We start from the raw sequence: 27283 nt of genomic DNA on the forward strand, positions 1-27283 counted from the left end.
GATCACATCCGGGACTCCGAACTAACTTCGGTACATCAAAATGCATAAACTCATAATAACTGTCATCGTAACGTTAAGCGTGCGGACCCTACGGTTCGAGAATAATGTAGACATGACTGAGACACATCTTCGGTCAATAAGCAATAGCGGGACCTGGATGCCCATATTGGCTCATACATATTCAACGAAGATCTTTATCGGTCAGACCGCATAACAACATACGTTGTTCCCTTTGTCATCGGTATGTTACTTGCCCGAGATTCGATCGTCGGTATCCAATACCTAGTTCAATCTCGTTACCGGCAAGTCTCTTTACTCGTTCCGTAATACATCATCCCACAACTAACTCATTAGTTGCAATGCTTGCAAGGCTTATGTGATGTGCATTACCGAGAGGGCCCAGAGATACCTCTCCGACAATCGGAGTGACAAATCCTATTCTCGAAATACGCCAACCCAACATCTACCATTGGAGACACCTGTAGAGCTCCTTTATAATCACCCAGTTACGTTGTGACGTTTGGTAGCCCACAAAGTGTTCCTCCGGCAAACGGGAGTTGCATAATCTCATAGTCATAGGAACATGTATAAGTCATGAAGAAAGCAATAGCAACATACTAAACGATCGAGTGCTAAGCTAATGGAATGGGTCATGTCAATCAGATCATTCACTTAATGATGTGATCCCGTTAATCAAATAACAACTCATTGTTCATGGTTAGGAAACATAACCATCTTTGGTTAACGAGCTAGTCAAGTAGAGGCATACTAGTGACACTCTGTTTGTCTATGTATTCACACATGTATTATGTTTCCGGTTAATACAAATTCTAGCATGAATAATAAACATTTATCATGATATAAGGAAATAAATAATAACTTTATTATTGCCTCTAGGGCATATTTCCTTCAGTCTCCCACTTGCACTAGAGTCAAAATCTAGATCACATCACCATGTGATTAACATCGATGGTTCACATCATCATGTGATCAACACCCATAGTTCACATCGCCATGTGACCAACACCCAAAGGTTTTACTAGATACAGTAATCTAGTTCACATAGTTATGTGATTAACACCCAAGGAGTACTAAGGTGTGATCATGTTTTGCTTGTGAGAGAATCTTAGTCAACGGGTCTGCCACATTCAGATCCGCATGTATTTTGCAAATTTCTATGTCAACAATGCTCTGCATGGAGCTACTCTAGCTAATTGCTCCCACTTTCAATATGTATCTAGACCGAGACTTAGAGTCATCTAGATTAGTGTCAAAACTTGCATCGGCGTAACCCTTTACGACGAACCTTTTTTTTCACTTCCATAATCGAGAAACATATCCTTATTCCACTAAGGATAATTTTGACCGCTGTCCAGTGATCTACTCCTAGATCACTATCGTACTCCCTTGCCAAACTCAGTGGTAGGGCATACAATAGATCTGGTATACAGCATGGCATACTTTATAGAACCTATGACTGAGGCATAGGGAATGACTTTCATTCTCTTTCTATCTTCTGCCATGGTCGGGCTTTGAGTCTTACTCAACTTCACACCTTGTAACACAGGCAAGAAACCTTTTCTTTGACTGTTCCATTTTGAACTACTTCAAAATCTTGTCAAGGTATGTACTCATTGAAAAAACTTATCAAGTGTCTTGATCTATCTCTATAGATCTTGATACTCAATATGTAAGCAGCTTCACCGAGGTCTTTCTTTGAAAAACTCCTTTCAAACACTCCTTTATGCTTTGCAGAATAATTCTACATTATTTCCGATCAACAATATGTCATTCACATATACTTATCAGAAATGTTGTAGTGCTCCCACTCACTTTCTTGTAAATACAGGCTTCACCGCAAGTCTGTATAAAACTATATGCTTTGATCACACTATCAAAGCGTTTATTCCAACTCCGAGAGGCTTGCACCAGTCCATAAATGGATCGCTGGAGTTTGCACACTTTGTTAGCTCCCTTTGGATCGACAAAACCTTCTGGTTGCATCATATACAACTCTTCTTCCAGAAATCCATTCAGGAATGCAGTTTTGACATCCATCTGCCAAATTTCATAATCATAAAATGCGGCAATTGCTAACATGATTCGGACAGACTTAAGCATCGCTACGGGTGAGAAGGTCTCATCATAGTCAATCCCTTGAACTTGCCGAAAACCTTTTGCGACAAGTCGAGCTTTGTAGACAGTAATATTACCGTCAGCGTCAGTCTTCTTTTTGAAGATCCATTTATTCTCAATTGCTTGCCGATCATCGGGCAAGTCAACCAAAGTCCATACTTTGTTCTCATACATGGATCCCATCTCAGATTTCATGGCTTCAAGCCACTTTGCGGAATCTGGGCTCACCATCGCTTCTTCATAGTTCGTAGGTTCATCATGATCTAGCAGCATGATTTCCAGAACAGGATTACCGTACCACTCTGGTGCGGATCTCTCTTTGGTTGATCTACGAGGTTCAGTAGTATCTTGTTTTGAAGTTTCATGATCATCATCATTAGCTTCCTCACTAATTGGTATAGGTGTCGCAGAAACAGTTTTCTGTGATGTACTACTTTCCAATAAGGGAGCAGGTACAGTTACCTCATCAAGTTCTACTTTCCTCCCACTCACTTCTTTCGAGAGCAACTCCTTCTCTAGAAAGGATCCATTCTTAGCAACGAATGTCTTGCCTTCGGATCTGTGATAGAAGGTGTACCCAACAGTCTCCTTTGGGTATCCTATGAAGACACATTTCTCCGATTTGGGTTCGAGTTTATCGGGTTGAAGCTTTTTCACATAAGCATCGCAGCCCCAAACTTTAAGAAACGACAACTTTGGTTTCTTGCCAAACCACAGTTCATAAGGCATCGTCTCAACGGATTTTGATGGTGCCCTATTTAACGTGAATGCGGCTATCTCTAAAGCATAACCCCAAAACGATAGCGGTAAATCAGTAAGAGACATCATAGATCGCACCATATCTAGTAAAGTACGATTACGACGTTCGGAAACACCATTGCGCTGTGGTGTTCCGGGTGGCGTGAGTTGTGAAACTATTCCACAATTTTTCAAATGTACACCAAACTCGTAACTCAAATATTCTCCTCCACGATCAGATCGTAGAAACTTTATTTTCTTGTTACGATGATTTTCAACTTCACTCTGAAATTCTTTGAACTTTTCAAATGTTTCAGACTTATATTTCATTAAGTAGATATACCCATATCTGCTTAAGTCATCTTTGAAGGTGAGAAAATAACGATATCCGCCACGAGCCTCAATATTCATCGGACCACATACATCTTTATGTATGATCTCCAACAAATCTGTTTCTCTCTCCATAGTACCGGAGAACGGTGTTGTAGTCATCTTGCCCATGAGGCACGGTTCGAAAGTACCAAGTGATTCATAATCAAGTGGTTCCAAAAGTCCATCAGTATGGAGTTTCTTCATGCGCTTTATACCGATATGACCTAAACGGCAGTGCCACAAATAAGTTGCACTGTCATTATCAACTCTGCATCTTTTGGTTTCAACATTATGAATATGTGTGTTACTACTATCGAGATTCATCAAAAATAGACCACTCCTCAAAGGTGCATGACCATAAAAGATATTACTCATATAAATGGAACAACCATTATTCTCTGATTTAAATGAATAACCGTCTCGCATCAAACAAGATCTAGATATAATGTTCATGCTCAACGCTGGCACCAAATAACAATTATTTAGGTCTAATATTAATCCCGAAGGTAGATGTAGAGGTAGCGTGCCGACCGCGATCACATCGACTTTGGAACCGTTTCCCACGCGCATCGTCACCTCGTCCTTCGTCAGTGTTCGCTTAATCCGTAGTCCCTGTTTCGAGTTGCAAATATTAGCAACAGAACCAGTATCAAATACCCAGGTGCTACTGCGAGCTCTAGTAAGGTACACATCAATAACATGTATATCACATATACCTTTGTTCACCTTGCCATCCTTTTTATCTGCCAAATACTTGGGGTAGTTCCGCTTCCAGTGACCAGTCTCTTTGCAATAGAAACACTTAGTCTCAGGCTTAGGACCAGACTTGGGCTTCTTCACTTGAGCAGCAACTTGCTTGCCGTTCTTCTTGAAGTTCCCCTTCTTCCCTTTGCCCTTTTATTGAAACTAGTGGTCTTGTCTACCATCAACACTTGATGCTCTTTCTTGATTTCTACCTTCGTCGATTTCAACATCACGAAGAGCTTGGGAATCACTTTAGTCATCCCTTGCATATTCTAGTTCATCACGAAGTTCTACTAACTTGGTGATGGTGACTAGAGAATTCTGTCAATCACTATTTTATCTGGAAGATAAACTCCCACTTGATTCAAGCGATTGTAGTACCCAGACAATCTGAGCACATGCTCACTAGTTGAGCGATTCTCCTCCATCTTTTAGCTATAGAACTTGTTGGAGACTTCATATCTCTCAACTCGGGTATTTGCTTGAAATATTAACTTCAATTCCCGGAACATCTCATATGGTCCATGACGTTCAAAACGTCTTTGAAGTCCCGATTCTAAGCCGTTAAGCATGGTGCACTAAACTATCAAGTAGTCATCATATTGAGCTAGCCAAACGTTCATAACGTCTGCATCTGCTCCTGCAATAGGTCTGTCACCTAGCGGTGCATCAAGGACATAATTCTTCTGTGCAGCAATGAGGATAAACCTCAGATCACGGATCCAATCCGCATCATTGCTACTAACATCTTTCAACACAATTTTTCTCTAGGAACATATCAAAATAAAAATATGAAAGCAACAACGCAAGCTATTGATCTACAACATAATTTGCAAAATACTACCAGGACTAAGTTCATGATAAATTTAAGTTCAATTAATCATATTACTTAAGAACTCCCACTTAGATAGACATCCCTCTAATCTTCTAAGTGATTACGTGATCCATATCAACTAAACCATAACCAATCATCATGTGAGATGGAGTAGTTTTCAATGGTGAACATCACTATGTTGATCATATCTACTATATGATTCACGCTCGACCTTTCGGTCTCCGTGTTCCGAGGCCATATCTGCATATGCTAGGCTCGTCAAGTTTAACCTGAGTATTCCGCGTGTGCAAAACTGGCTTGCACCCGTTGTAGATGGACGTAGAGCTTATCACACCCGATCATCACGTGGTGTCTGGGCACGACGAACTTTGGCAACGGTGCATACTCAGGGAGAACACTTCTTGATAATTAGTGAGAGATCATCTTAAAATGATACCGTCAAACTAAGCAAAATAAGATGTATAAAAGATAAACATCATATGCAATCAAAATATGTGACATGATATGGCCATCATCATCTTGCGCCTTTGATCTCCATCTCCAAAGTACTGTCATGATCTCTATCGTCACCGGCATGACACCATGATCTCCATCATCTTGATCTATATCAATGTGTCGTCACACGGTCGTCTCGCCAACTATTGCTCTTGCAACTATTCCTATCGCATAGCGATAAAGTAAAGCAATTATTTGGTGCTTGCATCTTATGCAATATAGAGACAACCTTAAGGCTTTTGCCAGTTACCGATAACTTTAACAAAACATGATCATCTCATACAACAACTTATATCTCATCATGTTTTGACCATATCACATCACAACATGCCCTGCAAAAACAAGTTAGACGTCCTCTACTATGTTGTTGCAAGTTTTACGTGGCTGCTACGGGCTTAAGTAAGAACCAATCTCACCTACGCATCAAAACCACAACGATAGTTTGTCAATTTGACTCCGTTTTAACCTTCGCAAGGACCGGGCGTAGCCACACTTGGTTCAACTAAAGTTGGAGAAACTGTCACCCACAAGCCACCTCTGTGCAAAGCACGTCGGGAGAACCGGTCTCGCGTAAGCGTACGCGTAATGTCGGTCTGGGCCGCTTCATCCAACAATACCGCTGAACCAAAGTATGACATGCTGGTAGGCAGTATGACTTATATCGCCCACAACTCACTTGTGTTCTACTCGTGCATATAACATCAACATATAAAACCTAGGCTCGGATGCCACTGTTGGGGAACGTAGTAATTTCAAAAAAATTTCTACGCACACGCAAGATCATGTGATGCATAGCAACGAGGGGGGGAGTGTGATCTACATACCTAGTAGATCGACAACGGAAGCGTTTGGTTGATGTAGTCATACGTCTTCACGATCCGACCGATCAAGCACCGAAACTACGACACCTCCGAGTTCTAGCACACGTTCAGATCGATGACGATCCCCGGACTCCGATCCAGCAAAGTGTCGGGGAAGAGTTCCGTCAGCACGACGGCGTGGTGACGATCTTGATGTACTACTGCAACAGGGCTTCACCTAAACTCCGCTACAATATTATGGAGGATTATGGTGGAAGGGGGCACCGCACACGGCTAAGGATATGATCACGTGGATCAACTTGTGTGTCTAGAGGTGCCCCCTGCCTCCGTATATAAAGGAGCCAAGGGGGGGGGCCGCCGGCCAGGAGGAGGGCGCAGGAGGAGTCCTACTCCTACCGGGAGTAGGACTCCCCCCAATCCTAGTTGGACTAGGATTCCCCGAGGGGGAAAGAGAGAGAGGGGGGCCGGCCACCTCTCCTAGTCCTAATAGGACTAGGGGAGGGGGGAGGCGCGCGTCCATCTTGGGCTGCCCCTTTCTCCTTTCCACTAAAGCCCATTAAGGCCCATATGGCTCCCGGGGGGTTCCGGTAACCTCCCGGTACTCCGGTAAAATCCCGATTTCACCCGGAACACTTCCGATGTCCAAATATAGGCTTCCAATATATCAATCTTTATGTCTCGACCATTTCGAGACTCCTCGTCATGTCCGTGATCACATCCGGGACTCCGAACTAACTTCGGTACATTAAAATGCATAAACTCATAATAACTGTCATCGTAACGTTAAGCGTGCGGACCCTACGGTTCGAGAATAATGTAGACATGACTGAGACACATCTCCGGTCAATAACCAATAGCGGGACCTGGATGCCCATATTGGCTCCTACATATTCAACGAAGATCTTTATCGGTTAGACCGCATAACAACATACGGTGTTCCCTTTGTCATCGGTATGTTACTTGCCCGAGATTCGATCGTCGGTATCCAATACCTAGTTCAATCTCGTTAACGGCAAGTCTCTTTACTCGTTCCGTAATACATCATCCCGCAACTAATTCATTAGTTGCAATGCTTGCAAGGCTTATGTGATGTGCATTACCGAGAGGGCCCAGAGATACCTCTCCGACAATCGGAGTGACAAATCCTATTCTCGAAATACGCCAACCCAACATCTACCATTAGAGACACCTGTAGAGCTCCTTTATAATCACCCAGTTAAGTTGTGACGTTTGGTAGCACACAAAGTGTTACTCCGGCAAACGGGAGTTGCATAATCTCATAGTCATAGGAACATGTATAAGTCATGAAGAAAGCAATAGCAACATACTAAACGATCGAGTGCTAAGCTAATGGAATGGGTCATGTCAATCAGATCATTCACTTAATGATGTGATCCCATTAATCAAATAACAACTCATTGTTCATGGTTAGGAAACATAACCATCTTTGATTAACGAGCTAGTCAAGTAGAGGCATACTAGTGACACTCTGTTTGTCTATGTATTCACACATGTATTATGTTTCTGGTTAATACAATTCTAGCATGAATAATAAACATTTATCATGATATAAGGAAATAAATAATAACTTTATTATTGCCTCTAGGGCATATTTCCTTCATTAACTTCCCTGCAGGGGTGCATCACATAACCCAAGACGCTCGATCCCATTTGGCCGGACACACTTTCCTGAGTCATGCCCGGCCTCAGAAGATCAACACGTCGCAGCCCTACCTAGGCACAACAGAGAGGTCAGCACGCCGGTCTAAATCCTATGGCGCAGGGGTCTGGGCCCATCGCCCATTGCACACCTGCACGTTGCGAGGGCGGCCGGAAGCAGAACTAGCGTTCCAATCCGGTGCGCGCCGCTCAGTCGCTGACGTCACGAAGGCTTCGGCTGATACCACGACGTCGAGTGCCCATAACTGTCCCCGCGTAGATGGTTAGTGCGTATAGGCCAGTAGCCAGACTCAGATCAAATACCAAGATCTCGTTAAATGTGTTATCTTGAAATAACAGCGAACGCCGACTAGGGCCAGGCCCACCTCTCTCCTAGGTGGCCTCAACCTGCCCTGTCGCTCCGCCTCAATGCAACAGTCGGGGGCCGTCGGGAACTCAGGCCCACCACTACCTGGATGGAGCCACCTGCCCCTTCAGCCCCCAACTCCGAACAGTACCACAGGTAATGTAACAGTGTAAAGTATATAGTATATGCCCGTGATCACCTCCCGAAGTGATCACGGTCCAATAGTATAGCATGGCAGACGGACAAGAGTGTAGGGCCACTGATGGAACACTAGCATCCTACACTAAGCATTAGGATTGCAGGTAAAGGTAACAACAGTAGTAGCAAGGACATGCTATGCATCAGAATAGGATTAACGAAAAGCAGTAACATGCTACACTACTCTAATGCAAGCAGTAGAAAGAGAGTAGGCGATATCTGGTGATCAAGGGTGGGCTTGCCTGGTTGCTCTGGCAAGAGAGAGGGGTCGTCAACACCGTAGTTGAACTGGGGTTCACCGGCAGCCATCGGGGTCTACCGGAAAGAAGTAACGGAGGGGGAACACAATAAATAACAGAGCAATCAAAGCATCACAAAGCGTAACATGGCAATACACGGTGCTAGAGGTGACCTAACGTAGTAGGAGGTGTTACCGGCGAAGGGGGAAAACATCCGGGAATGTATCCCCGGTGTTTCACGATTCCGGACAAAGGAGCCGGAGGGGGAAAGTTGCGAGTTGGATATGTTAGGGGTGTGTGGCGGACGAACGGGCTGCGTATCCGGATTCGTCTCGTCGTTCTGAGCAACTTTCATGTTGAAAATAATTTAATCCAAGTTACGGATTAAAAGATACGATTTTCTAAAAAATTTAATAATTTCTAGAATTTAGTTAATTATTCAATTTAATTCGAAAATGGATTTATGACATCAGCATGATGTCATGCTGATGTCAGCAGTCAACAGGGTTGACTGGTCAACCTGACCAGTGGGTCCCACTAGTCAGTGACACATTTTAATTAAACAATTTAATTAACCTAATTAGTATTAATTAGGGGGTGGGCCCCACTGTCATACTAATTAATTAGCTAATTAACTAACCAGGTTAATTAGATAACTAATGTTTAATTAGTTTAATTAGTTGTTTAGTTTAGTTAATCAAAATTAATTAAGTTAATTATTTCTTTAATTAATTAATTAATTATATTTTTATTTTATATTTATTTTTTGGGACATTTACATATGTGCCCCTAACTCGAACCCACTACTCAGATTTGCCCCTAATTTTGAAGCATGCTCAAATTTGCCCCTCCGCCGTTAAGTCACTACTCAGAAATGCCCTTCCGTACAGTACTGTAGCACTTTCCGTCCAATACTGTAGCACTTTCCGTCTGCTACAGTACACATGGGCCTTTGACGGTCAAAGGCCTTTGACTGGATGGAAGGGCATTTCTGAGTAGTGACTTAACGGCAGAGGGGCAAATTTGAGCATGCTTTGAAATTAGGGGCAAATCTGAGTAGGTGGTTCGAGTTAGGGGCAGAAATGCAAATGGCCCTTATTTTTTTAATTATATTTTTAAAATCTTTTTTTAACGTTCTCAGGGGCGCGGGCCCCGTTTGATAGTGGCCCAGAGGCCATAGCGGTTCGGGCCAAAGGGCGCCAGGAGCGGGCGCCTGCCCGCAATGAGCGCGGCAGGGCGAGGCCAGTGGCCGGAACGGCCTGCCGGAGGCGCGCACGGCCGCGCGTGGAGGGGGACTGACCTTGGCCGAGCCACATGGGCGCGGCCCCGGTGCGCTGGTCGCAGCGATGGCTGGGTCCAGCAAGGAGGCGAGCGGGGCATGTGCGGGAGGGGGCAGGAGTGGCGCGGTCGGGGCCTTAATGGCCGCGAGCGGGAGGGGCAGGGGAGGCGGTAGCGGCCCATCTACGCAGGCAGGGGCACGGACGTGGCCGGCGCGCGGGGCGGCTGCGGGCGTCAGTGGCCCAGCAGGGCGCAGCGGCGCGGGCGAACAGGGGGGTCGCGACGGTGATGCCGAGCGCGGAGCGTAGCGCGCGCACAGAGCGGACGAGCGCTCGTTCGCGTGGGCGCGTGCAGGAGCGAAGGAGAGAGGAGGGGCGCGGAGAGGACCACAGGCACGGATGGCGGCAGAGCGTGCGAGGGGGAGAGGAGAGGGGGAGCTCACGAGGGCAGCAGGGAAAGGGCAGCGGGCTCGGTGAGGCTCGTGGTGGTCCGGCGACGGCGGGGCGATGCCGGGTGGCGTCGAGGCAGCGGGGATCCGCGACGGGGTCCGGGGGCGGGGCGTGGTCGCCGTCGAGGGAGAGGTGACGGGCCGGGAGGACGAGGGGGGCGGGGCCGACGAGGCGACGACCGCGGGGTCGGCCCCGATCTGATCTGGATCGGGGGAGTGGGAGAGACGAGGGAGTGAGGGGGAGTGGGTTGGTTCGGCTAGGGTTTCGGGGTGGAGTGAGGGTTATGGGGAGTGGGGGTGGGCCGGCTAGGTTAGTGGGCCGGCCGGTTGGCTGGGCCGTGGCCCTTGTTTTATTTTTTTGTTAGTTTGTTTTTCTGCCTTTTGCCTTTTTTTATATTTATTCTTTCATGTTTTACTCCAGTTACATTTATTTTAGTTATAGCAAAATATACACTTAGCACCTAAATTAGTATTTCAACTTAGACCACGGTCACAAAAAGGTTTAACCCCCAAATAAAATTAGTTTAGTATTTTATAAAATCCAAGAGGCATTTATCTAGTTGTTTTAGCTACTGCTTAAACCATGTTAGTGCATTCAAACATTTTATAAAAGTGTGGTTTCTTCACCTTAATTACTTGTGCATTATTTGTCACCGTTTGTACTTTTTAGTTTTGACATTTGAAAACTTTACTAGTTTGACTTTATTTTAAATTTGAAATTCTGAATCGGTTTTGAACTACGCGTGATTAACAACAATGATCGATGTGACGTGGCATCGTTTGGTGAGAGTTACTGCAGCTTAATTATCCGGGCGTCACATGGGATATGTGAACCGAGGGAGGGAGAGTGGGAGTCTCGGAGACGAGGTGCGACCTGCTGCAGTGGCTCTCGCCCGCCTAATAGCCAGGATGGGCTTGAGTTCATGGGCTCCAGCCTCCAAAACGTATAAACATATGTAGTCAATTTTTTTGGGCCTAATTCTTGGGTATTCCCTAGAATTCCCAGGAAGACCACCAGCGCCGCCACTGCTATTATAGCGGAGAAAAAACTAGTCATGTTATCTGATAGAGAGAAGGTAAATAGCATCTGCATATATAAACTAGAACCAAACATATCTAGAGCAGATAGTAGACCCAAAAACTGTGGCAGAACCTCAAACAGAAGAGCATGAACATGTACGGTACAACAGCAGAAGCACTGGTCTTGAGGTCAACATCCTCGCCGGCCATGTCGTCGACGAGGTTGTCGATGTCGGGGAAGAAGTCATCATTGGTGAAATGGTCGTCGGTGTCCGGAGCGTCCGTGATGAACCGCTCAGTAGTCGCACGGGGCGCTCTCCAAAAACCTCGTCACCCTTCTCCTATACAGGTCTCAAAGAGGTGCGGTTCCGTTGGCCTACTGCCCCGATCTGCGGTGTACGCCCCAAGTTGGGATGGGGAAGATCGTTGCAGCATCTCGGAGATTGGAACTCAGTGGGAGAGGAAGATGATCTTCTGTTGTGTGTCTCTCTCTAGGAACGATCTCTCTTTTATAGGCACAAGAGAAGTAGGTCTCAGAGATTGGAACTCAGTGGGAGAGGAAGATGATCTTCTGTTGTGTCTCTCTCTAGGAACAACCTCTCTTTTATAGGCACAAGAGAAGTAGGTGAGAGGACAGCGACGGGAGGCGAAACGAAGAGAAGTTTTTCAACTTCTGTGTAACCTTTCGTATACCAGTCATGCGTGGCAATAATTTAGACATCGGCTTTGCTCATTCCCGCAACCCGCGGCATGTCGTGGCGAAGCGTGGCGGGGCGGGCGGCGGAGGAGGAGCGCGCATGAATGTCTTTTTTGTTCTCATGCTCATACATGTGGGGAAACAACCTCCTTTATAAGGAGGTCCAACTCCCACCAAACTAGCAATGTGGGACTAAACTTTGATTTCACCTCTTACCTTGCACGAATGGGCTGCATGGGCCTCTATGATTTATTAGGAATTTCTGAAATTGTTATTGGGCTAGCCCAAAATAGACAAAATTCCAGCAATCCCCCACCAGATCCCAGAGCAATACAAAATTTGCCTTTGGTTCCAAAACACTGTTTAATATACCGGTACTGCAGTGAAGACTGTTAAGTTGAACTTCCACCTAGAACTCTATGCTACACTAGTAAGCAACTTGAACAGTGGACTAGGCCTTGAACTGCAAGTTTTCTACGAATCTAGCTTCACACAAAGCCTTGACCGATACTTGGCTACCGTGGGTCTTCCCCGCGGGTGAAGCATATGCGTCATACTTCGAGACCTTTCATGAGTTTACTAGAGAGCACCCTACTCTCATAGATTGCGACGTTTACCAATCAGACTCATATAGGTGTGTTCTTCAAAAGATGTTCTGTAGGATAACATCTCTGCTTAAATGATCCACCTAGAACACATTAAGATATACACCAACCTATCATGCAGATTAGGGGAGTATTGCATCTTCATGGAGTGGTATTGTGAATAGTAAGATACTCTCCTTTTAGTTGATCAACGACTTGTCTTCCACATCTAATTCACCGGGTCTCCGATCACATAGACTAGGTTATCACTGTGAACAACTTATGTTGTGGGTCTCATACCCCTCTCATTTGATGCATTATCTATCATATTACGTGATAGACCCTTAGTAAAAGGATCTGCCAGATTTTTAGACGTTTGGATATAATCGAATGCAATAACTCTGGAGTTTTTCATTTTTCTGACAGACTTTAACCTTCTCTAAACGTGTCTTGATGACTTCATGTTATCCTTTGAGCTGCTCACTTTCATGATCACAGTTTGATTGTCGCAGTTCATAAGGATACTCGATACATGTTTCTCAACTGACAGGTTTCTCATAGTTTAAGCTAATACTATATCTCAGATCAGGACCATGTTTCAAGATGCTATGAACAAGTGTCGTGCATGGAAACTTAACCGGTCGATGAATCTGATGGACAATTAATACAGATTTTTGATGAACTTTGTGCGCTGGAGTAGTTTTAGCTTTGTGTGTTTTATCAACCACTCTAATCTAGCTTCTATGATCAGCCATGTGCGTGATGATCATCTTTCTATAAACAAGTAGTAGGAGTACCGTAGTAGTTGTATAAAATATAGAACCTACAATATTCGTTGTACTGGTCTGACCTTTGTGTAGGGTATATAACTATATATAGAATAAAATATGAGAGAAAGAGACTTGCAGTACAAAGCAAGTAATACATGGTTTAAACCTATTCGATCTCTACTCTTTATATCTATCTTTAAACCCAAACTATATTCTAACATCTCCCTTCGGTCGTAGCGAGAGCGAAGCAGACGATTGCAGCTGAATTTGAAGTCTTGCACTTTCGTCGTCTTCTTCGCCGCGTCATCCTCAACTGCGTCTCTGACGGGTCGACACCTAGTGCGGTGGATGCCTCCCCTTCTGGTGTCTTCCCTGTTTCTCCTGTATTCCCTCCCGCAGTCACAGTGAGAGCGTCATGGACGCTAGTGATGACGTAGACACTGCTGACTGGTGTTGTCGCCGATGAGTTGCTCTAGACGTAGCCATTAATGTCGATGTTGAGGTAGCCAATCATGGTGATGTAGCCATGGTCGAGGTAGCCGATCATGGTGATGTAGCCATGGTCGAGGTAGTCGTGGTCGATAGTGTAGTCACTGTGGATGATGAAACTGCACAAAGTCGGAGGCGCAAAAAAATGCGCTATGACGGAGCTGCTGACATGGACGATGCACCTTGCGAATGTCAGAGGTGTTGTCGGCGACGAGTCCATCAGTTTTGCCATGACCGAGGGAAGCCCATCGAGCACACATCGGTTTTGCCAGAACTGTGTAGCCGTGTAGGGGGTCGTCACTATAGTGACGCCGTGTCGATGCAGTCGTCTTGCGTGGATGACGTGGTCAATGCCGTCGTCGTGACGCAGTCATTGCCGTCGTCGTGGTCGTGTCTTGCAGAAAAATCCATCAGGAGACGCTAGGTGCCCATCTTGTGGACAAGGCAGCGGCGGTGTGTTGGCAAAGATGTTGGTGAAGACCACGTTGATGAAGTGTCGGCGATGACGTTGCAGTGACGTGTTGAGGATGATCCGTCACTTGAAGGTGTTCATCGTGACGATAAGTATCGATGACGTATCGTGCTGGAGAAGTCGATGAAGATTTCATCTCATTCCACACCGATCTTGCGTGTGGATGGTGCATATTGAGATCGCTTCTCGTAGGCGTGCTCGACGAAGTATATTGGCTACAAAGCCTGGCGTAGTATAGCTTGATGTCGCGGTGCGTGGTCGATGCTTCGGCTCGGTGAAGGATTTGCTGGCCCCGGTCCTGCGACGCTCAGCTCGGTGTAGTCGGATATGCATCCCCGGGACTTGTACATGCACACGTAGTGGGGTTCCGTGATGCATCCATCGCGCGGCTGGAGGTGCAGGCTCTTGCGTGGTGAAGACTTAGGTCGATGTAGATGTGTTACATGCAGCAGTCGGCGTCGTCTATGTGGAGAGTTCGCCATCCCGTGTGTGATCGGGTACGTGCACATAGGGGATGTCGTTGTGGATCCCACGTGCCCGATGAAGTGCCTCGTGTGCAGACGGCTTGTAGTTGCAGGAGTCCATGTAGCAGGATGTGGAAGGCTTGGCGTAGAAGGCCTAAGCTAAACTCCACTTATTGACTTAGAAAATTAGTCAAGAGAAACCATCTGGAAGCGGATCCCCCTTCCCTCGCGTCGCTCCCGCGAGCGACCGAGGGGATAACCCTAGTCGCCGGTGCGCGCCCCTCCTCCCCCTCCCTTCCCTTGCCGCCGCCTGTCCGCGCTGCCGGGCAAAGCCCGGTGGGTGCTGACGGCGGCGTGGCTGCGCTCGGTGTTGGTGTGTGAAGCGGCAGGCATGGCAAGGAGGGCTGGACGTGGGCGGGTGGCGTGCTTGTGCCTGAGACGGCGGCGGCTCCGGCGCGGTCAGATCTGGCTCAAGACGGCGTGGGCTGCGGGCGGCGCGGGCTGCAGGTGGCCACCTCTGTCGTGGCCGCGGCAGGTGGCGGTGGCTTCACGGCAATTGGTGGTGGTGGTGCGGGCCGGAGGTTGGAGACGACGGCCGCAGCGGCTCTCTCGTATTTGACCTCTCGACGGCGCGGGCCGCGATGGCTAGGGCTGCGGGTGGCGGCCCTGACCGAGGCCCCCTCGGATGGTCGGGGTGGCGGCCGCGCAGCGACGGTGGCCATGGGGTGCGTGCCCGGCGGCTACTGCGATTGTGGCAGGTCGACTGCGGCTAGTTTTCCTGGTGTTGGCCCGTCTCATTGGCGTCCGTTAGCTTCTCTCACCGGAGGGCTGACCTTTCCCGGCTGCGGTCCATCATCCGTCTCGCACCCGATGCCGTAGGACCGAGCTGGTCTCGCGCCTGGCAGCAGGACCGGCCTGTCCTGCGCCCGGCAGCAGGACTGCGCTCGTCTCGCGCCCGGCAGCAGGACCGGCCCGTTTCGCGCCCGGCGGCAGGACTACGCTCGTCTCGCGCTCGGTGTAGCAGGACGGCTCGATGGAGGCTCGTTGTGGCCGGCCTATTGGGTCTCGGCATTAGGACCGCCCAGGGGTGTGAAAGGCGGAACCTTTTCGTCCGTCTCTGCGGTGGGGGTAGCGACGGGGCTCGGGGGACTTGGTGTCAAGGTCTTGGATTTTGGGGCGGCGGCCCTGGTGATGGTGGGGCGGTGCTCATGGGCAGAGCTCATGCCTCGATGCTGCCCGACTGCCACGGCCGTGTGGGCGGCGTGGTAGCCGGGGTGTGGTGTTCGGTGGTGGTGGATGTTGGCCGGTGTGAAAACCGACTCTATCTTCGGACGGACTGGCGACGAAGAAGATCACTCCCTTCTTGAAGGCGTTGTTGCGGCTATCACTTCCCGTCGTAGTGCCCCAGGGGAAACCCTGATCCTCTGATCGGGCGGTGGCGACGCTCTGGTGCCGTATCCTTCCTGAAGGCACCGCCTTGGAGCCCACGGTTCATCATATGCGGCTTCACTTCTTCGGATGATGCCCCCGACGGCTTGATGACCCACAAGTATAGTGGATCTATCGTAGTCCTTTCGATAAGTAAGAGTGTCGAACCCAACGAGGAGCAGAAGGAAATGATAAGCGGTTTCCAGCAAGGTATTCTCTGCAAGTACTGAAATAAGTGGTAACAGATAGTTTTGTGATAGGATAATTTGTAACGAGTAACAAGTAACAAAAGTAAATAAAGTGCAGCAAGGTGGCCCAATCCTTTTTGTAGCAAAGGACAAGCCTGGACAAACTCTTATATAGAGAAAAGCGCGCCTGAGGACACATGGGAATATCGTCAAGCTGGTTTTCATCACGCTCATATGATTCACGTTCGGTACTTTGATAATTTGGTATGTGGGTGGACCGGTGCTTGGGTACTGCCCTTACTTGGACAAGCATCTCACTTATGATTAACCTCTATTGCAAGCATCCGCAACTACAACAAAAGTATTAAGGTAAACCTAACCATAGCATGAAACATATGGATCCAAATCAGCCCCTAACGAAGCAACGCATAAACTAGGGTTTAAGCTTCTGTCACTTTAGCAACCCATCATCTACTTATTACTCCCCAATGCCTTCCTCTAGGTCCAAACAATGGTGAAGTGTCATGTAGTCGACGTTCACATAACACCACTAGAGGAGAGACAACATACATCTCATCAAAATATCGAACGAATACCAAATTCACATGACTACTAATAGCAAGACTTCTCTCATGTCCTCGGGAACAAAAGTAACTACTCACAAAGCATAAACATGTTCATAATCAGAGGGGTATTAATATGCATATAGGATCTGAACATATAATCTTCCACCAATTAAACCAACTAGCATCAACTACAAGGAGTAATTAACACTACTAGCAACCTACTAGCACCAATCCCGGACTTGGAGACAAGAATTGGATACAAGAGATGAACTAGGGTTTTGAGAGGAGATGGTGATGATGAAGATGTTGATGGAGATTGCCCTCTCCCGATGAGAGGAGCGTTGGTGATGACGATGGCGATTGCGATGATTCCCCCTCCCGGAGGGAAGTTTCCCCGGCAGAACAGCTCCGCCAGAGCCCTAGATTGGTTCCGCCAAGGTTCCGCCTCGTGGCGGCGGTGTTTCGTCCGAGAAGATGGCTTGTTATTTTTGTCCCATCGAAAGACTTCATATAGCAGAAGATGGCCACCGGAGGGCCACCACGGGGCCCACGAGGTAGGGGGCGCGCGCAGGGGGGTAGGGCGCGCTCCCCACCCTCGTGGGCAGGGTGTGGCCCCCCTGGTGAGTTTCTTCCGCTGAGTATTTTTTATATATTCTGAAAACGTCTTCCGTGAAGTTTCAGGACTTTTGGAGCTGTGCAGAATAGGTCTCTAATATTTGCTCCTTTTCCAGCTCAGAATTCCAGCTGCCGGCATTCTCGCTCTTTATGTAAACCTTGTAAAATAAGAGATAATAGGCATAAGTATTGTGACATAATGTGTAATATCAGCCCATAATGCAATAATTATCGATATAAAAGCATGATGCAAAATGGACGTATCAACTCCCCCAAGCTTAGACCTCGCTTGTCCTCAAGCGAAAAGCCGAAATCGAAAAATATGTCCGCATGTTTAGAGATAGAGGTGTCGATAAAAATAAAATACGGACATGAGGGCATCATGATCATTCTTAGAACAGTAACTTATATAATTCTTGTCATATGATTTCTTATGCTAGAGTAATAATTCAATCACAATTTCAAGTATGAATAGTAAACTTCATTGAAAACTAACAAACTATAATCTCAGTCATTGGAGCAATTGCAATTTATCATAACATAGGAAAGAGTCAATATATAAGAGTTTTTCAGCAAGTCCACATACTCAACTATCATATAGTCTTTCACAATTGCTGACACTCACGCAATACTTATGGGTATGGATTTTTAATCGAACACATAGAAAGATAGGGGCTTATAGTTTTGACTCCCAACGTCTTACCTTAACAGTAATGTCAACAATAATAGTTAATGAAAACTCACATCCAATTAGCCATATATACCAGGATCTTTCCAACATATTGTGCTTGCCAAAGGAATAAAATGTAAAAAGGAAAGGTGAAGATCACCATGACTCTTATGCAGGGTAGGAGATAAAAGTAAAAGATAGGCCCTTCGCAGAGGGAAGTAGAGGTTGTCATGCGCTTTTATAGTTGGATGCACAAAATCTTAATGCGAAAGAATGTCACTTTATATTGCCACTTGTAATATGGACCTTTATTATGCAGTCTATCACTTTTATTTCTTCCATATCACACGATCGTATAAATCTTATTTCTCCCACACTAATAAGTCATACATATTTAGAGAGCAATTTTTATTGCTTGCACCGATGACAACTTACTTAGAGGATCTTACTCAATCCATAGGAAGGTATAGTGGACTCTAATGGCAAAACTGGTTTAAGGGTATTTGGAAGCACAAGTAGTATCTCTACTTGGTGCGATGAATTTGGCTAGCACGAGGGGGAAAGGCAAGCTCAACCATGTTGGATGATCCATGACAATATAATTTATCTCAAATGTAAGAAAACATAACCCATTACGTTGTCTTCCTTGTCCAACATCAACTCTTTAGCATGTCATATTTTAATGAGTGCTCACAATCATAAAAGATGTCCAAGATAGTATATCTATATGTGGAGACCTCTCTTTTTTATTACTTCCTATTAATTGCAACGATGACCAAAACTATGCTTGTCAACTCTCAACAACTTTTATTCATCATACTTTTTCTATGTGAGCTCATTACTCTCCATGAGATCCATATGATCTCTTTGTTTCTTTTTATTTCTTTCTCTTTTTTTCACTTAAGATCATGGCAAAAGAATCAAGCCCTTGACTCAACACTAATCTTTATTATATAGCTCACGGACTCGATTACATAGAGGAATTATAAAGCAAAACTCACAACTAGATCATACTAAGAACTTTTATTCTACTAGATCAAGATATTACCAAAAGGATCAAACTAAAAAAAATGGTAAAGATAAAAGTGATGGTGATACGATACCGGGGCACTCTCCCAAGCTTGGCAGTTGCCAAGGGGAGTGCCCATACCAGATACTCAATTCTTATTTGTTGGTGGAGAAGATGATGGTTTTGTTGATGGCGTAGGCTTCTTCCTTAATTTGTGCTTGAGGACAGAATTTTGATCCCTTAGGTCCTCGATCTCCTGCTCCAGGCTCAGTATCTTTTTGCACAGTTTCTGCTTGTTTTCCTGCAAGAGGCAAAAAGGGATAATCTCGATCTTAGATTTCTTTACCCTATCCGGAAGGCTTGACTTTTTGAACTCCACATGCATGTCCCTAGGTTGAGGTAGTGGGACTTCATCTTCATCTGAGCTCGTCTCCACATTTCCCTTGGGTTCATAGTCCTCTTCTTCTTCCGTAGTCCAACCACAATGCTCCACATCCCCATAGACCTTAGGATCTGCAAGGTAATCAGCCACATAGCTTTCTCCTTCCGAATCCTCGGACGACATGTTGCTCTGTCTGCAGTAGGACAGCTCAGAACAAAGACAAGAGATATTTGCGTGATACGAGAGTCAAAAACCCCGGGAGATTATATAATGAATTTTTACCGACCAAAATACGTGTCGTGTATGAAAACGGAGTCCGGAGAGCACACGAGGTGCCCACGAGGTAGGGGGCACGCTCAGTAGGGTAGGGCGCGCCCTCCACCCTCGTGGAGCCCTTGTGTCCTTCCCGGACTGCTACTTATTTTTATATTTATTCCAAAATGTAGAAATATTGCCTTAAAAACTGTTTTGGAGTCGGTTTACTTACCGTACCACATACATATTCCTTTTCAGAGTCTGAAATGTTTCGGAAAGTGTCCCTTATGTATTCCTTCGGGGTTACGGTTTCAATAATATTGGTTTCAACATTTATGGGATTACCTGAGATATAATGTTTGATTCTTTGACCGTTCACCACCTTCGGATTTGTGCCTTCGAAGTTGTTGATTTTTATGGCACCGGAACGATAGACCTCCTCGATAACGTAAGGACCTTCCCATTTAGAGAGAAGTTTTCTTGCAAAAAATCTTAAACGAGAGTTGTATAGCAATACATAATCACCTACATTAAGCTCATGCTTTTGTATCCTTTTGTCATGCGATCTTTTAACTTTTTCTTTAAACAACTTGGCATTTTCATAGGCTTGGGTTCTCCATTCATCAAGTGAGCTAAAATCAAATAACCTCTTCTCACCGGCAAGTTTGAAATCATAATTGAGTTCTTTAATATCCCAATATGCTTTGTGTTCTAGTTCGAGAGGTAAGTGACATGCTTTTCTATAAACCATTTTATACGGAGACATACCCATAGGATTTTTATATGCAGTTCTATAGGCCCATAATGCATCATCAAGTTTCTTGGACCAATTTTTTCTAGATCTATTAACAGTCTTTTGCAAAATTAATTTGGCGCTCTATTACTCAATTCTACTTGACCACTAGACCGAGGATGATAAGGAGATGCAATTCTATGATTAACATCATATTTAGCAAGCATTTTACGGAAAGCACCATGAATAAAATGTGAACCACCATCAGTCATTAAATATCTAGGGACTCCAAATCTTGGAAAAATAACTTCTTTAAGCATTTTAATAGAAGTGTTATGATCAGCACTACTAGTTGGAATAGCTTCTACCCACTTAGTAACGTAATCAACAGCAACTAAAATATGTGTATATCCATTAGAGGAAGGAAAGGGTCCCATATAGTCAAAGCCTCAAACATCAAATGGTTCAATAACGAGTGAATAGTTCATAGGCATTTCTTGACGTCTACTAATATTACCAATTATTTGACATTCATCACAAGATAAGACAAACTTACGGGCATCCTTGAAGAGACTAGGCCAATAAAAACCAGATTGCAATACCTTATGTGCAGTTCTATCTCCAGCATGGGGTCCTCCATAAGCTTCGGAGTGACACTGGCGTAGGATCTGTTCCTGTTCATGCTCAGGTACACAACGTCTAATAACACCATCTACTCCTTCTTTATAAAGATGTGGGTCATCCCAAAAGTAATGCCTCAAATAATAGAAGAACCTTTTCTTTTGCTAGTATGTGAAACTAGGTGGCATAAACTTAGCAACAATGTAATTAGCATAATCAGCATACCATGGAGCAGTATGAGAAGCATTTATGACATTTAATTTCTCATCAGAAAAGCTATCATCAATAGGAAGTGGGTCATCAAGCACGTTTTCTAACCTAGACAAGTTGTCTGCAACGGGGTTCTCAGCTCCCTTTCTATCGACAATATGCAAATGAAATTCTTGTAGTAAGAGAACCCATCTAATAAGTCCAGGTTTAGCATCTTTCTTTTCCATAAGATACTTAATAGCAGCATGATCAGTGTGAATAGTTACTTTAGAATCAACAATATAAGGTGTGAACTTATCACAAGCAAATAGAACTGCTAAGAATTCCTTTTTAGTAGTAGTATAATTTCTTTGAGCATTGTCTAGGGTTTTACCAGCACACTGAATAACATTTAATTTCTTATCAATTCTTTGTCCTAGAACATCACCTACAGCATAATCACTAGCATCACACATAACTTCAAAGGGTAAATTCCAATCAGGTGGCTGAATAATAGGTGTAGAGATCAATGCTTTCTTAAGTATTTCAAATGCTTTCTACACAATCATCATAAAAAAATGGTATATCTTTTTGTAATAAATTAGTCGGAGACCGAGAAATTTTTGAGAAGTCCTTAATGAACCTCCTATAAAATCCGGCATGACCAAGGAAACTTCTTATACCTTTGATGTCCTTGGGACATGGCATCTTTTCAATAGCATCAACCTTGGCTTTATCAACTTCAATACCTCTTTCAGAAACTTTGTGCCCCAAGACAATACCTTCATTAACCATAAAGTGGCACTATTCCCAATTCAAGAAAAGATTAGTTTCTTTACATCTCTGCAAAACTAGATCAAGGTTGCTCAAGCAATCATCAAAAGAAGATCCATAGACAGAGAAATCGTCCATGAAAACCTCACAAATCTTTTCACAAAAGTCAGAGAATATAGCCATCATGCATCTTTGAAAGGTAGCAGGTGCATTACATAAACCAAAAGGCATACGTCTATAAGCAAAAGTACCAAAAGGGCATGTAAAAGTAGTCTTTGATTGATCTTTGGCTGACACAGGTATTTGAGAGAAACCAGAATAACCATCTAGAAAGCAAAAATGTGTATGTTTGGATAATTGATACGTCTCCAACGTATCTATAATTTTTGATTGCTCCATGCTATATTATCTACTGTTTTGGATGTTTATGGGCTTTATTATACACTTTTAAATCATTTTGGGACTAACCTATTAACCCAGAGCCCAGTGCTAGTTTCTGTTTTTACCTTGTTTTAGGGTTTCGAAGAAAACGAAAACCAAATGGATTCCAATTGACCTGAAACTTCACGGAACTCATTTTTGGAAGGAAAGAAGCCCAGAAGACTTGGAGTGCATGCCAGGGGACTTACGAGGAGGCCACGAGGCAGGGGGCGCGCCCACCCCCCTAGGGCGCGCCCTCCACCCTCGTGGGCCCCTCGTGGCCCCCCTGACGTATTTCTTCCGCCTATATATCTCCATATACCCTAAAAACATCGGAGATGACAATAGATCGGGAGTTCCGCCGCCAGAAGCCTCCGTAGCCATCAAAAACCAATCTAGACCCTTTCTGGCACCTTGCCGGAGGGGGCAATCCCTCTCCAGTGGCCATCTTCATCATCCCGGTGCTCTCCATGACGAGGAGGGAGTAGTTCTCCCTCGGGGCTGAGGGTATGTACCAGTAGCTATGTGTTTGATCTCTCTCTCTCTCTCTCTCGTGTTCTTGAGGTGGTACGATCCTGATGTATCGCGAGCTTTGCTATTATAGTTGGATCTTATGTTTCTCCTCCCTCTCTACTCTCTTGTAATGGATTGTGTTTCCCCTTTGAAGTTATCTTATCGGACTGAGTCTTTATAGATTTGAGAACACTTGATGTATTTCTTACCGTGTGTATCTGTGGTGACAATGGGATACCACGTGATTCACTTGATGTATGTTTTGGTGATCAACTTGCAGGTTCCGCCCATGAACCTATGCACAGGGGTTGGCACACGTTTTCGTCGTGATTCTCCGGTAGGAACTTTGGGGCACTCTTTGAGGTTCTATGTGTTGGTTGAATAGATGAATCTGATATTGTGTGATGCATATCGTATAATCATACCCACGGATACTTGAGGTGACATTGGAGTATCTAGGTGACATTAGGGTTTTGGTTGATTTGTGTCTTAAGGTGTTATTCTAGTACGAACTCTAGGGCTGTTTGTGACACTTATAGGAATAGCCCAACGGATTGATTGGAAAGAATAACTTTGAGGTGGTTTCGTACCCTACCATAATCTCTTCGTTTGTTCTCCTCTATTAGTGACTTTGGAGTGACTCTTTGTTGCATGTTGAGGGATAGTTATGTGATCCAATTATGTTAGTATTGTTGAGGGAACTTGCACTAGCGAAAGTATGAACCCTAGGCCTTGTTTCAACGCATTGCAATACCGTTTACGCTCACTTTTATCATTAGTTACCTTGCTGTTTTTATATTTTCAGATTACGAAAACTATTATGTACCATCCATATACCACTTGTATCACCATCTCTTTGCCGAACTAGTGCACCTATACAATTTACCATTGTATTGGGTGTGTTCGGTGTTGGAAATATGCCCTAGAGGCAATAATAAAATGATTATTATTATATTTACTAGTTCATGATAATTGTCCATTGTTCATGCTATAATAGTGTCATCCGGAAATCATAATACATGTGTGAATACATAGACCATAACATGTCCCTAGTAAGCCTCTAGTTAACTAGCTCGTTGATCAATAGATAGTCACGGTTTCCTGACTATGGACATTGGATGTCATTGATAACGGGATCACATCATTAGGAGAATGATATGATGGACAAGACCCAATCGTAAGCATAGCACAAGATCGTGTAGTTCGTTTGCTAGAGCTTTTCCAGTGTCAAGTATCATTTCCTTAGACCATGAGATCGTGTAACTCCCGGATGCCGTAGGAGTGCTTTGGGTGTACCAAACGTCACAATGTAACTGGGTGACTATAAAGGTATACTACAGGTATCCCCGAAAGTATCTGTTGGGTTGACATGGATCGAGACTGGAATTTGTCACTCCGTATGACGGAGAGGTATCTCTGGGCCCACTCGGTAATGCATCATCATAATGAGCTCAATGTGACCAAGTGTTTGGTCACGGGATCATGCATTATAGTACGAGTAAAGTGACTTGTCGGTAACGAGATTGAACGAGGTATTGGGATACCGACGATCGAATCTCGGGCAAGTAACGTACCGATTGACAAAGGGAATTGTATACGGGATTGATTGAATCCTCGACATCGTGGTTCATCCGATGAGATCATCGTGGAACATGTCGGAGCCAACATGGGTATCTAGATCCCGCTGTTGGTTATTGACCGGAGAGTCATCTCAGTCATGTCTGCATGTCTCCCGAACCCGTAGGGTCTACACACTTAAGGTTCGGTGACGCTAGGGTTGTAGAGATATTAGTATGCGGTAACCCGAAAGTTGTTCGGAGTCCCGGATGAGATCCTGGACGTCACGAGGAGTTCCGAAATGGTCCGAAGGTGAAGATTTATATATAGGAAGTCAAGTTTCGGCCATCGGGAAGGTTTCGGGGGTAATCGGTATTGTACCGGGACCACCGGAAGGGTCCCGGGGGTCCACCGGGTGGGGCCACCTATCCCGGAGGGCCCCATGGGCTGAAGTGGGAGGGGGAACCAGCCCCTGGTGGGCTGGTGCGCCCCATGGGCCTCCCCCTGCGCCTAGGGTTGGAAACCCTAGGGGTGGGGGCACCCCACTTGGCTTGGGGGGTGTGGGAGTCCTGGATTAGGGGGTCTCCGGACAGCGGACTATCTCCATTGGCCGGACTGTTAGACTATGAAGATACAAGATTGAAGACTTCGTCTCGTGTCCGGATGGGACTCTACTTGGCGTGGAAGGCAAGCTAGGCAATGCATATATGGATATCTCCTCCTTTGTAACCGACCGTGTGTAACCCTAACCCTCTCCGGTGTCTATATAAACCGAAGGTTTTTAGTCCGTAGGACAACAATCCCAACATACAATCATACCATAGGCTAGCTTCTAGGGTTTAGCCTCTCTGATCTCATGGTAGATATACTCTTGTAACACCCATATCATCAATATCAATCAAGTAGGACGTAGGGTTTTACCTCCATCAAGAGGGCCCGAACCCGGGTAAAACTTCGTGTCCCTTGCCTCCTGTTACCATCCGGCCTAGACGCACAGTTCGGGACCCCCTACCCGAGATCCGCCGGTTTTGACACCGACATTGGTGCTTTCATTGAGAGTTCCTCTGTGTCGTCGCCGTTAGGTTTGATGGCTCCTACTATCATCGATAGCGATGCGGTCCAGGGTGAGACTTTTCTCCCCGGACAGATCTTCGTATTCGGTGGCTTTGCACTACAGGCTAATTCGCTTGGCCATCTGGAGTAGATTGAAAGCTACGCCCCTGGCCATCAGGTCAGATTTGGAAGTTTGAATTACACGGCCAATATCCGTGGGGACTTGATCTTCGATGGATTCGAGCCACAGCTGTGCGCGCCGCACTGTCGCGATGGGTATGACCTAGCTCTGCCATCGGACGGTACTCCAGAGGCCACGCCCGCATCAGCTCCGACCCTTAGCTCGGAGCCAACTGCGCCGATCGAGGACGGGTGGCTAGACACCGCCTCAGGGGCTGCAGTCTCGACGGCAATCGAGCCAAACACCAGCATAATCCTCTGCACAGCCCGTGACTCCAAGGTGTCGGACTCTCTTCCGGACCCGAACCATCCGCGCCCCTGCCAATCGAATCCGAGTGGGCGCCGATCATGGAATTCACCGCTTCGGATATCTTTCAGCACTCGCCCTTCGGCGACATTCTGAATTCACTAAGGTCTCTCTCTTTGTCACGAGAGCCCTGGCCGGATTATGGCCAATAGGGTTGGGATGCGAACGATGAAGAAATTCGACACCCACCCACCACCCACTTTGTAGCTACTGTCAATGATTTAACCGACATGCTCGACTTCGACTCTGAAGACATCGACGGTATGTACGACGATGTAGGAGACGAACATGAATCAGCACCTACAGGGCACTGGACAGCCACCTCGTCGTATGACATATACATGGTGGATACACCCAATGAAGGCAATGGTGACGAGATAATGGAGGATGACCCCTCCAAGAAGCAACCCAAGCGCCGACATCAGCGGCGCCGCTCTAAGTCCCGCCAAAGCAAAAGTGGTGATACCGGCACAGGAGATAATAACACTCCGGATAGCGCCGAAGACAACAACAATCCCCTCCAGCAAGATTTAGAGCAAGAGGATGAAGGAGCCAGCTCTCCTGAGAGAGCGGCTGGCGGAGAGGAGGAGGATGACAATTACATGCCCCCCTCCGAAGACGAGGCAAGCCTCGGCGATGATGAATTTGCCGTACCAGAGGATCCCGTCAAACAAGAGCGCTTCAAGCGCAGGCTTATGGCCACGACAAATAGCCTGAAGAAAAAACAGCAGCAGCTTCAAGTTGATCAAGATCTGCTAACTGACAAATGGACTAAGTCCTCGCGGCCGAGCAATATAAACTCGAGCGTCCCTCCAAGAGTTATCCAAGGCTCGGGTTACTTCCCCGACTAGAGGAAGAAGCGTATGAAACGGCTGATCGGCCAGCTCGTGGCCGCGATAGAGAGGCATTCCAGCCAAAAGCTTAGCCTCCACCCCAACGCCATTCAAATAAAAAGGCATGGGGAGATACGCCAGACCTGCGAGACATATTGGAGGAC

The sequence above is a fragment of the Triticum urartu genome, chromosome 4, assembly GCF_003073215.2.
Source record: "Triticum urartu cultivar G1812 chromosome 4, Tu2.1, whole genome shotgun sequence".
NCBI classification, from domain to species: domain Eukaryota; kingdom Viridiplantae; phylum Streptophyta; class Magnoliopsida; order Poales; family Poaceae; genus Triticum; species Triticum urartu.